This window comes from Carassius auratus, chromosome 37 (genome assembly GCF_003368295.1).
Source record: "Carassius auratus strain Wakin chromosome 37, ASM336829v1, whole genome shotgun sequence".
NCBI classification, from domain to species: domain Eukaryota; kingdom Metazoa; phylum Chordata; class Actinopteri; order Cypriniformes; family Cyprinidae; genus Carassius; species Carassius auratus.
This window is the reverse complement of record NC_039279.1, coordinates 5,986,284-5,997,137: the sequence shown is the minus strand read 5'-3', so window position 1 is coordinate 5,997,137 and position 10,854 is coordinate 5,986,284. Positions and strand designations below refer to the sequence as shown.

The window sequence follows — 10,854 nt, the reverse complement described above, 5'->3', positions numbered from 1 at the left end:
GCTTTATTACATTTCAAATATTTCATATTTCACAATCTGCTAATGTAACATCTGGAAAAGTCGTTTGTGGTGAAATGCTGAATGAAAAAAAATTGCAGGATTTGCAGGAACACTCTTCAGATTCAGATTCAGATTTTGAAGACTTTTGCCATTTGAGCGTTTATTTTATTTATTATTTACTTTTTCCATTTTATAAACATAAAAATCACATTGCATTACTGTACTCAATTAAAAAAATAAATAAAATAAAAACATAATTACGACTTTATTATGCCTTTTTCAACCATCAAGGTTGCAATGTGTTGCTGTAATTGATCAATAGGGGGCGTTGTCCGCACCTAAAGTGGTTCAACAACATCAGAGGCTGTGACTGGTGCAAAAAACATAATTGTGAGGCGAATGAATTACATTTTGGAGAAAAGGGAATTGTTATCAACATTTCAAAGTGGTTTTGGGAAAAGTAGGTCTACAGCAGATGCTTTAGTATTATTTGAAAATGAAGTTTAAAAAGCTTTTGTAATGAAAGAGTACGTGATTGCAGTCTTCTTTGACATAGAAAAGGCTTACGACACTTTGTGGAGGGAAGGTTTGCTAATTAAACTGAATAAAATTGGAATAGGTGGCAAACTTTATAACTGGGTTTTAGATTTTTTATTTGAACGCACTTTTCAGGTGAAAATTGGAGGAAGAATTATCAGCAAATTATTTTTCAAATTATTTGATTGGAGGTTTCATTGGGTCAGGGAGATTAACATTTTTGCCTTTACTTCAAGTCCAAATATAGTATTATTACTGCAGCTTTGACCAGTCCACTGTTTTGCTGTGGGCTTGAACTTTTTAAAATCAAATTTAATAAAACAAAGACTGTTTGTTAAGGTTTGTGTTCTAATAGAACTAATATGTTCCAGAAAAGGCTTCCACAGCCTTTAATGTCCTAAATCCAATCATAGAGTCTCAGTGTTTGTTAAATATGGTCTTTGTTCTTCTTACTGAGCCAGTTGGGCAACAAAAAATATGCTAACTAATCTCATAAATGAGTGCTCAAATAATAACTTTGGATTAAAGTTCTGCAGATATTGTTCTGGTATTGAAAGACAACCAGAAGATTCATCTTTGCCGTTGTCATCAACCATTAATTCGTGCGACATGGCGCTACTGAGAAGGCCCATGTAAGGTGGTACATGGTGTGGACTAAAGTTCAGTTGTCACTCTGTTCATGGACCTTACAGCTTGTTCTGTGTCTCTAGGTGGAGTTTACCAGTTGGTCCGACCCAAGTGATGGCGGCGGTGAAAGATGGACCGTGGAAGAGCCTGAAGCTCTGGGAAGAAAGTAGCTTTGGCTGCTGGCCTTTTTGAGGGGGCCACGGTGGGATATCTTATTTACCGTCACATTCAAAGCAGCAGTGGTAAGTTGTGAACTCTAGCAAGCTTTTTTCCATACCCTGAACAATTGTCATGTCCTGACACAAGGTTTCACTCACTGATGATCAAGATGATACTGTTTTGGAAGTATAAAAATGATAGAATAGTGTTGATATTCTTCAACACTCGTTCCATCAGAGCACCTTTCTAGACACAGTGAGTGTTTGTTCTGTTTTTATTGTATGACACTGAAACTATACAGTACTGTTTATGCAGTATACTGTTTAAAGGTTTGGGGTCTTGTAAGATTTACTTTTCAATATTTTGGCAAGAATCTCTTATGCTTACCAAAGCTGCATTTATTTAATCAATAGTAATATTGTGAAATGGATTAGAGTTTATAATGATGTTTTCTTTTTAAATATATTTAAAAATTGAATTTATTATTGCGATGGCTCTGTGATGAATTATTAATGTTTTTCGTTTGTAAGTCGCTTTGGTTAAAAGTGTCTACTATATGAATATTAAATATTTTATCTTAAAAATTTAAATGCTAATTTTGTCGATTTAATTGACTAATTGTGTGTGTTTTCCAGGGCTGTAAATCAGCATAGTATTGGAAAAGCATAGAAAGTACTGCAGTAGCTCTATTAAGATATTTTCTTTTTAAATGTGTTCTCTATGAAATCTGAAAAAAAAAATCCTTATTCAGCAATTATGATATTTTGAGTTGAAAAATATCATAGAAAAACAGTAAAAAAAAAAAAATTGTTGGTGAAGAAGGTATATGATTTGTATCATGCGGTTGTCTAACTCTCAGATTTGCGTAGGTGAATCAGAAGTCTGGTGCTCGGCTAAATGTGCTGCCGATCACTGAAGAGCAGAGCGTGGTGAATTTTCTGATCCAGGGCTCACCGGAGAAGATTCTTGTGGCACAGTGTGCTCTGGAGAAACTGGCCACCCACTGTGAGGTCATCACCGATGTTATAGACGTGCCTCAGATGGCATTTGGACGAATTATATTCGTCATATAATTATGCACTTCCATGGGCAACTTCCTTGTTCATGCATTTTTAAATATTTTTTAGAACATGCTTGCATTCTTTCATATACACTGTTCAAAACATTGGGGTAAGTATTGTTTTTTTTTTTTTTTTTTGCCAAGGACCAATTAAAATAATAAAAGAAAAAAAAGACATGTTACAAAAGCTTTATTTCAAATAAATGCAGTTCTTTGAACTTTTTCTGTTGATCAAATAATCTTGTAAATAAATTGTAAAAAGCTTTTTTTTTTGGTGAGCAACAAATCGGCATATTAAAATGATTTCCACTTATCAGTGGCTGCTGAAAATTGTGCATTGCTATAAAAAATTAATTTCACAATATAATAAAGTAGAAGTAAATTATTTTAAATTGTAGTAATATTTCACAATATTACTGTTTTACTGTGTTTCAACCCCAAAATTTTGAAAAGTAGTGTATTTCAGTCTAGCATAGTTTAACCAGTCCTCGGGATGGCCTATTTGAAGGTACAGAATATCCATGGATAAGCAAGCGGCTGGAATGGGTTTTCATCTCTCACAAGCTCTTTGGAGATGGAGCGAGCAGACATGGACCAGAGCCTGTGTTGTGGACTTGAGTCGTCTTCCTCCATGCTAAACCCCCCAATCCAATCAAATAACTTAACCCCTGCATCACCATTACACGTGCCATCAGTGCAGGAAATCTCATCTTCGTCTCCATCTTTTTGTAGAGGCTGTGACATCAGCACTGGATTCCTTCACTCTTAGTGATGACATTTTCCTTTGGACCAACTGTTACAGCAGGAAGAATAAGATGACATCTTCTGCATTAAAAGACCAGTTGTTCTTGTACAGTGGACAGTTCCAGTGAAAATAAAGAGAGCAGCAACAGCAGTGATGGCATCAGAGTAGTGTGGTATAACCTCACTTCCTCTAGGGACTTGTCTGAAGCGTCTCTCAACACCACCATGTCGTCCACTACATCATCATCACCTTATTACACAGAATCATGTGACCAAACCACAGCTTCCTCTGGCTCTGTGATTGAACTGAGTTCAGATTCATCCTGGAGTGCTGCAGATGCTGAAAAACCACTCAGTCCAGTCCATATATATATATATATATATATATATATATATATATATATATATATATATATATATACGCATTGCCCTGTTATATATATACGCATTGCCCTGTTATATATATACGCATTGCCCTGTTGAACATCCTTTTTCTTTTTTCAAAAGTTGCCTCAATTTCTGGAAGTGTGGATGACACTATTGATGAGGAATTCAACTGACAAAAGACCAAAGAAATGTATGCCTTGATACTGGTAAGCATACATCAGTATAATCTCATATTATATACAGTTTGGATGGTCCTGTATACAGTATAATGTTCCATTTAAGACCAGATGATTTATTTAATTATGTCACTCTCGCTGTATTCTCCTCTCCTTCCCAGAGACCAGTTGTTATCCTCATTTAGCATTCAACACATACTTCCTGTCTCTGAAAAAGAGCCTTACTTGACTACACCTCCTGCTCAGACTGCCTCTTATTTACTGCATAAGTTCTCTCATTTAAGGAATGATATTCACATCTGGAAGACATTTGATGGTTTATTTTTTACTGTTTACTGTTCCCATTGTGTTCTTCTCATTTACATATAGAATGTTATATCAATCGTTCTTTGCATTGCATTGATCGTCTGAAGAACAGATGAAAGACAGTTAAAGAGCAGAACTCAGGGAACACATGATTGAGTTAAAATCTCATCATTGTTGCAGTGTGGCACCAAAGTTCCTTTGGGTTGTGTTTATCTGTGATATGATGTTTGGATTCTGTTTCTCATTTTCTTTGTTAAATTTTTTTTTGTTGTGAATCTAATTTTATTACATTGAATGCTACAGTATATTGTTCAAAATAATAGCAGTACAATGTGACTAACCAGAATAATCAAGGTTTTTAGTATATTTTTTATTGCTACGTGGCAAACAAGTTACCAGTAGGTTCAGTAGATTGTCAGAAAACAAACTAGACCCAGCATTCATGATATGCACGCTCTTAAGGCTGTGCAATTGGGCAATTAGTTGAAAGGGGTGTGTTCAAAAAAATAGCAGTGTCTACCTTTGACTGTACAAACTCAAAACTATTTTGTACAAACATTTTTTTTTTTCTGAAATTTAGCAATCCTGTGAATCACTAAACTAATATTTAGTTGTATGACCACAGTTTTTTAAAACTGCTTGACATCTGTGTGGCATGGAGTCAACCAACTTGTGGCACCTCTCAGCTGTTATTCCACTCCATGATTCTTTAACAACATTCCACAATTCATTCACATTTCTTGGTTTTGCTTCAGAAACAGCATTTTTGATATCACCCCACAAGTTCTCAATTGGATTAAGGTCTGGAGATTGGGCTGGCCACTCCATAACATTAATTTTGTTGGTTTGGAACCAAGACTTTGCCCGTTTACTACACTGTAAAAAGTGAACAGTTGGATCAACTTAAAAAAATTACTTCAATTGGTAACACCTAAAGAAATTAAGTTTTCTCAACTTAAATTATCATGTTTTATCAACTTAATTTCACTAGGTTAATCACACTTATATTATTTGAGTTCATTCAATCCTATTATTTACATTAGTCTAACTTAATTTCACTGAATTCCAACTTAAATATTTTAATTTTTACTTCAGTTAGATCAACTTAAAAAAAATACTTCAATTGGTAACACCTAAAAAAATTATGTTTCCTCAACTTAAATAATTATATTTTGTCAACTTAATTTAGGTCAATCACACAAGACTCAAATTGCTTTGGAGATATTTATTACCATTCATTCATTTATACGCTAACAGTGTTTTCCATATTACAAACTTTGAGAAATCATTTCATTTACTGCCACACTTTACATCCATAACCGTTGTCTTTGCACTGCATATTTTTATAAAAATAAATATAAAAAGTGGTTATGCCCTTAAATGAGCCACCTAAAAACAATTAAAGGGATTGTTCAATCAAAAAATTTTCAAGTTGTTCGAACCTGTATGAGTTTCTTTCTTCTGCTGAACATGATGTGTTGAAAAATGTTGGTAACCAGACAGTTAACCGTACCCATCAACTTCCAGCAGGAAAATAAAAGATTGAAAGTCAATGGGTACAGTCAACTGTCTGGTTGCCAACATCTTTTGTGTTCAGCATAAGAAAGAAACTCATACAGGTTTGGAAAAACTTAAACCATTTTTGGGTGAACTATCCCTTTAATATTCTTAAAATAGAACCACATAAGTGCATTTATAAGTGCTTCAGAACAGCTTACAGGTAGTGCCCTAAACTGAGCCATGTTTATATATATATATATATATATATATATATATATATATATATATATATATATATATATATATATATATATATATATATATATATATATATATATATATATTAGGGCTGCACGATGTGTCGTTTAAGCATCGATATCGCAATGTACGAATTCACAATAGTCACATTGCAGGATGTGCGATGTAGGCTGTCGTAGTTGATCCGTTATTCATTAACTGTACGTCCCTTGACGAATGTGATTGGCGGATTAATTTCACAGCAGTTTTAAAATGTTAAGTCCTGTGAGTTTAACAGGACAGAGAGAGACAGAGCGCGAGAGCCCCGGCCGCAAGCTCACCATCTTCAAACAACACGAGCGGCGTCTTGCTCTCTCTCTCCCTCGCGCATATTAATCAATTGACACGATGTTGTCGATGTGTAAATCATTTAAAATGAGAATGTAAGTGTGCTCACCCCATTTTTGTTTGTAAGAAAAAATTTGATTAGACTTCATATCGCAGAAAAATAAAATATCGCAATGTAATTTTTTCCCAATATTGTGCAGCCCTAATATTTTTTTTAATGTGTGTGTGTGTATATATATATATTTATATATATATATATATATATATATATATATATATATATATATATATATATATATATATATATATATATATATATATATATATATATATACACACATATATAAAACCTTAAACAGCGCATGGAAAATGTTTTGACAGCTTAGAGTTATAGGTAATTAGCCTTTCACCAATGTAAAAGGAACAAATCAACTACAGATTTGAACAACTACACACTAGACATATGAATGAACAAATAGATAGTCTTACAATAAGAATACATGCCATTCAACTAAAATAGAGACATTGTTTCAAACACATGCACATTCAAACATTACTGCAAGTTAACTGTAGTCTTCCGAAAAGACTTTGAAATTTTGGTGTCATCTTGTGCTGATCGAGCTGCAAGAGAACTTTCTGGAATACCTCGAATGTAAAAAGTGTTTTTTGATAAGCCAGATTGATGATGTATATCATTCCGAGAAGCAAGGCACAAGCTGATGTGGACGAAGACAGTTCATTAAGAACTTTAACACCCTTGATGACGACACCTATGTCAGCCTGTGGTTCGTGATGTTCTCCCTCCTCCTTCCGAATAACATACACCGCCATGGTGAGCTGCTCCAGCTCACCCTCGCAATCATCAGCTGGTTCTCCTAAAGTAGTGTACATTATTATTATTATTACTACATTTTTCATTCATAACTACAAAACACATTTTGTACTTTTTGAAAAATCTAAATACAATTTGTGTACTTTCAACTCACAAGATACTCCTTAAGGATTTCCCCCCAGGAAAACGATGAGGGCCTTCAGGACACACTCTCTTTTCACATTAATGTTTTCAGTCTGTGATAAAGCAATCGATAACAATTAGATTTACACCCTAATATATTTAATCATTCTTGATTAAAGGGACACAGTAATTCACCCAAACATTCTAATTTGCTGTTAATTTAGAGGCCATCCAAGATGTATGTAGACTTTTTCTTCATTATAACAGTTTTTTTTTGCTGAAACCGTAGTCCACTGTGATTTATATAATGCAAGTCAATGGCTAGTCACTTTGAGAGTAAAAAAAAAAAAAATTCTTGCATAGACCGAATCGTTTCACTTCATAAAACCTCAATAAATCGTCAGGACCCACAGGTATTAATTTTGTTTTGCTTGTTTTTTTTTTTACTTGAATTAATTAAATAAAAAAAAAAAAAAAAAAAAAAAACTTTACTGTTCTACTGAAGAAAAAAAAGTCACCTACATCTTGGATGGTAAATTAACAGACTTTTTTTATTTTATGAGTGAACGATCACTTTTAAATTATCCATTTTGATTGGGTGGTGATGACAATTTCAAATTTCCATGCTATGCAACAAGTATTTAACAACTAAATGTTACTGTAAAACATACTGTGACTAAAATAAGATTGTGTAGTTGATATTAATGTAAAAAACACAGACGTACCTGAACCAATATGTGAAAAATTGCAGGGGTTTCTCCTCCTTTGGAACGGATTACTCTGATTAGTTGACTCATGTATACACCCAACTGTACAAAGAACATGTCTTCCAGTGGAACATCCATAAGCCTATGTAACTCTGCATTGATCTGAAAAAAAAAAAAGAAAAAGTCAACAACAGTCAAACTGCAAATGCAAAATTGTATTATATAATATTATAGAATTTTAACTTATTTCAATACCTCGTAATGTCTGAAAAGCGCAGGCCACCTCGCCCTGAAATTCCTGACACTGAGCTCCTGGTTCACTAACGTTACCTCCTGTCATCTGTAAGCAAACGTGAGAGACATTTTCTCCTTGACAACACTTTCATTTTTCCTTTTTTCAGTCAGGGCACTGATCAGGGAATCAGTAAATTGGCTAACTCCCGGGATTTTATCCAGTATTTTAATATTGCCTAAAATATCCAGGTTTTGGCTATTTGTACTGTGCAGATTGATCATTGTGTAACATACATGAGAGCTACAAAGAGCAGAGCAGACGGCTACTTATGCTTTCAAATCGCTTTCACGTGTTTATTCGTTCGTTTGACTTGAAGCACTGTGGCGCACTTTGTTTTTTTTTGGGGGGGGGGGGGGGATTTGTTCGCAGCGACGCTTCAAGTCAATAGAACGAACAAACGCATATTTTAATTGCTTTGAACGTCCCCTCTAGATCTCACCTTCTCACACGCAGCACCACGATTGGTCGATTATGTACAATACCTACATGTTATTTGTCAAACTGCTCTGGACTGCTCTTTTAGGCATTATTAAAATCATGGCTGGGACGAGTCCCGTATGGTCACCCTAACCCAATGACTTTCATCATCATATTTCTGGGCAAAAAAATGTATAGAAGAATGAATCAGAGCTAACGTTTTCAAAGACAAATAAAAGAACAGACAAACATTACATTAAAATCATACTCAATACTTTAATGCAGGAAATCAAATTCAAGCATTTTATCCCGCTCTCCAAGCACTTCCCGCCCAACGCATTTCCAATATCTCGCGCGCAAAGACGGTTAACATTAACTTAAGGAGGCATCAATTAAAAAAATAATTTTATACACACACTCCAAGGATCCAAACTGATCACATTTGTATAAAACAAACGAGTAAATGCAACATATGGTATACATAGAACATGTTCAGCAACGCTATATCGCAAACGTACGTTCAAAAATTCGGTTAATTACGTGTTCGTTCGTATTCATGTTCACAAACAACATCAATAAACTCATAAACAACTAAAACACACGTCCAAAAGTTTAATTGTCGCGTATATTAATTAAAATAAACTTCCAACCTTCTTTTTTCATCCGAGTCCGGAGAGAAAAAAATGGCGACTGTCAGTTGAGAAACAGAAGTTGAAATCGGGCTCGTGCGTCATGACGTCAGAAAAAACCGTCTGACGCGGAGATTCTTTTAAAGGGAAATTATACTTTGGGTGAAAGTGAGATATTTGAGTATTTGTGAATTTCTATGCGCTCAAGTTGAATGAGTGTACAATAATCCATTACGATTAGGAAAGCAGAAATACGAAGTAAATAGACTCAAATAGTTATAGTAATCCAACTTAGACCCATGTTCACTTTTTACAGTGTAGTGTGTTTTGGGTCATTGTCTTGTTGAAACAACCATTTCAAGGGCATGTCCTCTTCAGCATAGGGCAACATGACCTCTTCAAGTATTTTAACATATGCAAACTGATCCATGATCCCTGGCATGCGATAAATAGGCCCAACACCATAGTAGGAGAAACATGCCCATATCATGATGCTTGCACCTCCATGCTTCACTGTCTTCACTGTGTACTGTGGCTTGAATTCAGAGTTTGGGGGTCGTCTCACAAACTGCCTGTGGCCCTTGGACCCAAAAAGAACATTTTTACTCTCATCAGTCCACAAAATGTTCCTCCATTTCTCTTTAGGCCAGTTGATGTGTTCTTTGGCAAATTGTAACCTCTTCTGCACATGCCTTTTTTTTAACAGAGGGACTTTGCGGGGGATTCTTGAAAATAGATTAGCTTCACACAGACGTCTTCTAACTGTCACAGTACTTACAGGTAACTCCAGACTGTCTTTGATCATCCTGGAGGTGATCATTGGCTGAGCCTTTGCCATTCTGGTTATTCTTCTATCCATTTTGATGGTTGTCTTCCGTTTTCTTCCACGTCTCTCTGGTTTTGCTCTCCGTTTTAAGGCATTGGAGATCATTTTAGCTGAACAGCCTATCATTTTTTGCACCTCTTTATAGGTTTTCCCCTCTCTAATCAACTTTTTAATCAAAGTACGCTGTTCTTCTGAACAATGTCTTGAACGACCCATTTTCCTCAGCTTTCAAATGCATGTTCAACAAGTGTTGGCTTCATCCTTAAATAGGGGCCACCTGATTCACACCGGTTTCTTCACAAAATTGATGACCTCAGTGATTGAATGCCACACTGCTATTTTTTTGAACACACCCCTTTCAACTAATTCAACTAATTGCCCAATTGCACAGCCTTAAGAGCGTGCATATCATGAATGCTGGGTCTCATTTGTTTTCTGACAATCTACTGAACCTACTGGTAACTTGTTTGCCACGTAGCAATAAAAAAATATACGAAAAACCTTGATTATTCTGGTTAGTCACATTGTACTGCTATTATTTTGAACAATACTGTATGTGTATATAAAATCAAATAAATACTATTATTAAACCCCATATATTTTCTATAACTGTCTGGTTTGGCTCAGCAACAAAATCGGACATCAGAAGACTACAGAGAACTGTTCGGACTGCTGAAAGGATTATTGGTGCTCCCTTGCCCACCCTTCAAGAACTGTATACATCCAGAGTGAGGAAAAGGGCTCATAAAATCACTCTGGACCCCTCACATCCAAGTCACCCCATTTTTGAACTTTTGCCATCTGGCCGGCGTCTCAGAGCCGCAAATACCAGAACAGCAAGGCACAAAAACAGTTTCTTCCCCCAGGCAATCTACCTCATGAACAGTTAAATGTTCCCCACTTATGCTTATGCAAACAAAAGTGCAACATCCTTATATTTATTT

General features: G+C 35.2%; 1 long non-coding RNA gene across 2 annotated transcripts; it reads right to left on the bottom strand.

The window, feature by feature from the left end:
* Positions 1-6,410: 6,410 nt before the first annotated feature.
* LOC113055974 (uncharacterized) lies at positions 6,411-9,449 on the bottom strand. Of its 2 annotated transcripts, XR_003277633.1 has the most exons (5): positions 9,106-9,449; positions 7,999-8,083; positions 7,762-7,905; positions 7,068-7,149; positions 6,411-6,956 (listed from the first exon to the last, which is right to left on the bottom strand). It is a non-coding gene; the product is annotated as an uncharacterized LOC113055974 (long non-coding RNA). The 2 variants fall into 2 exon arrangements; XR_003277632.1 differs by lacking the exon at positions 9,106-9,449 and having other exon boundaries at positions 6,412-6,956; positions 7,999-9,098.
* Between the last annotated feature and the right edge of the window lie 1,405 nt (positions 9,450-10,854).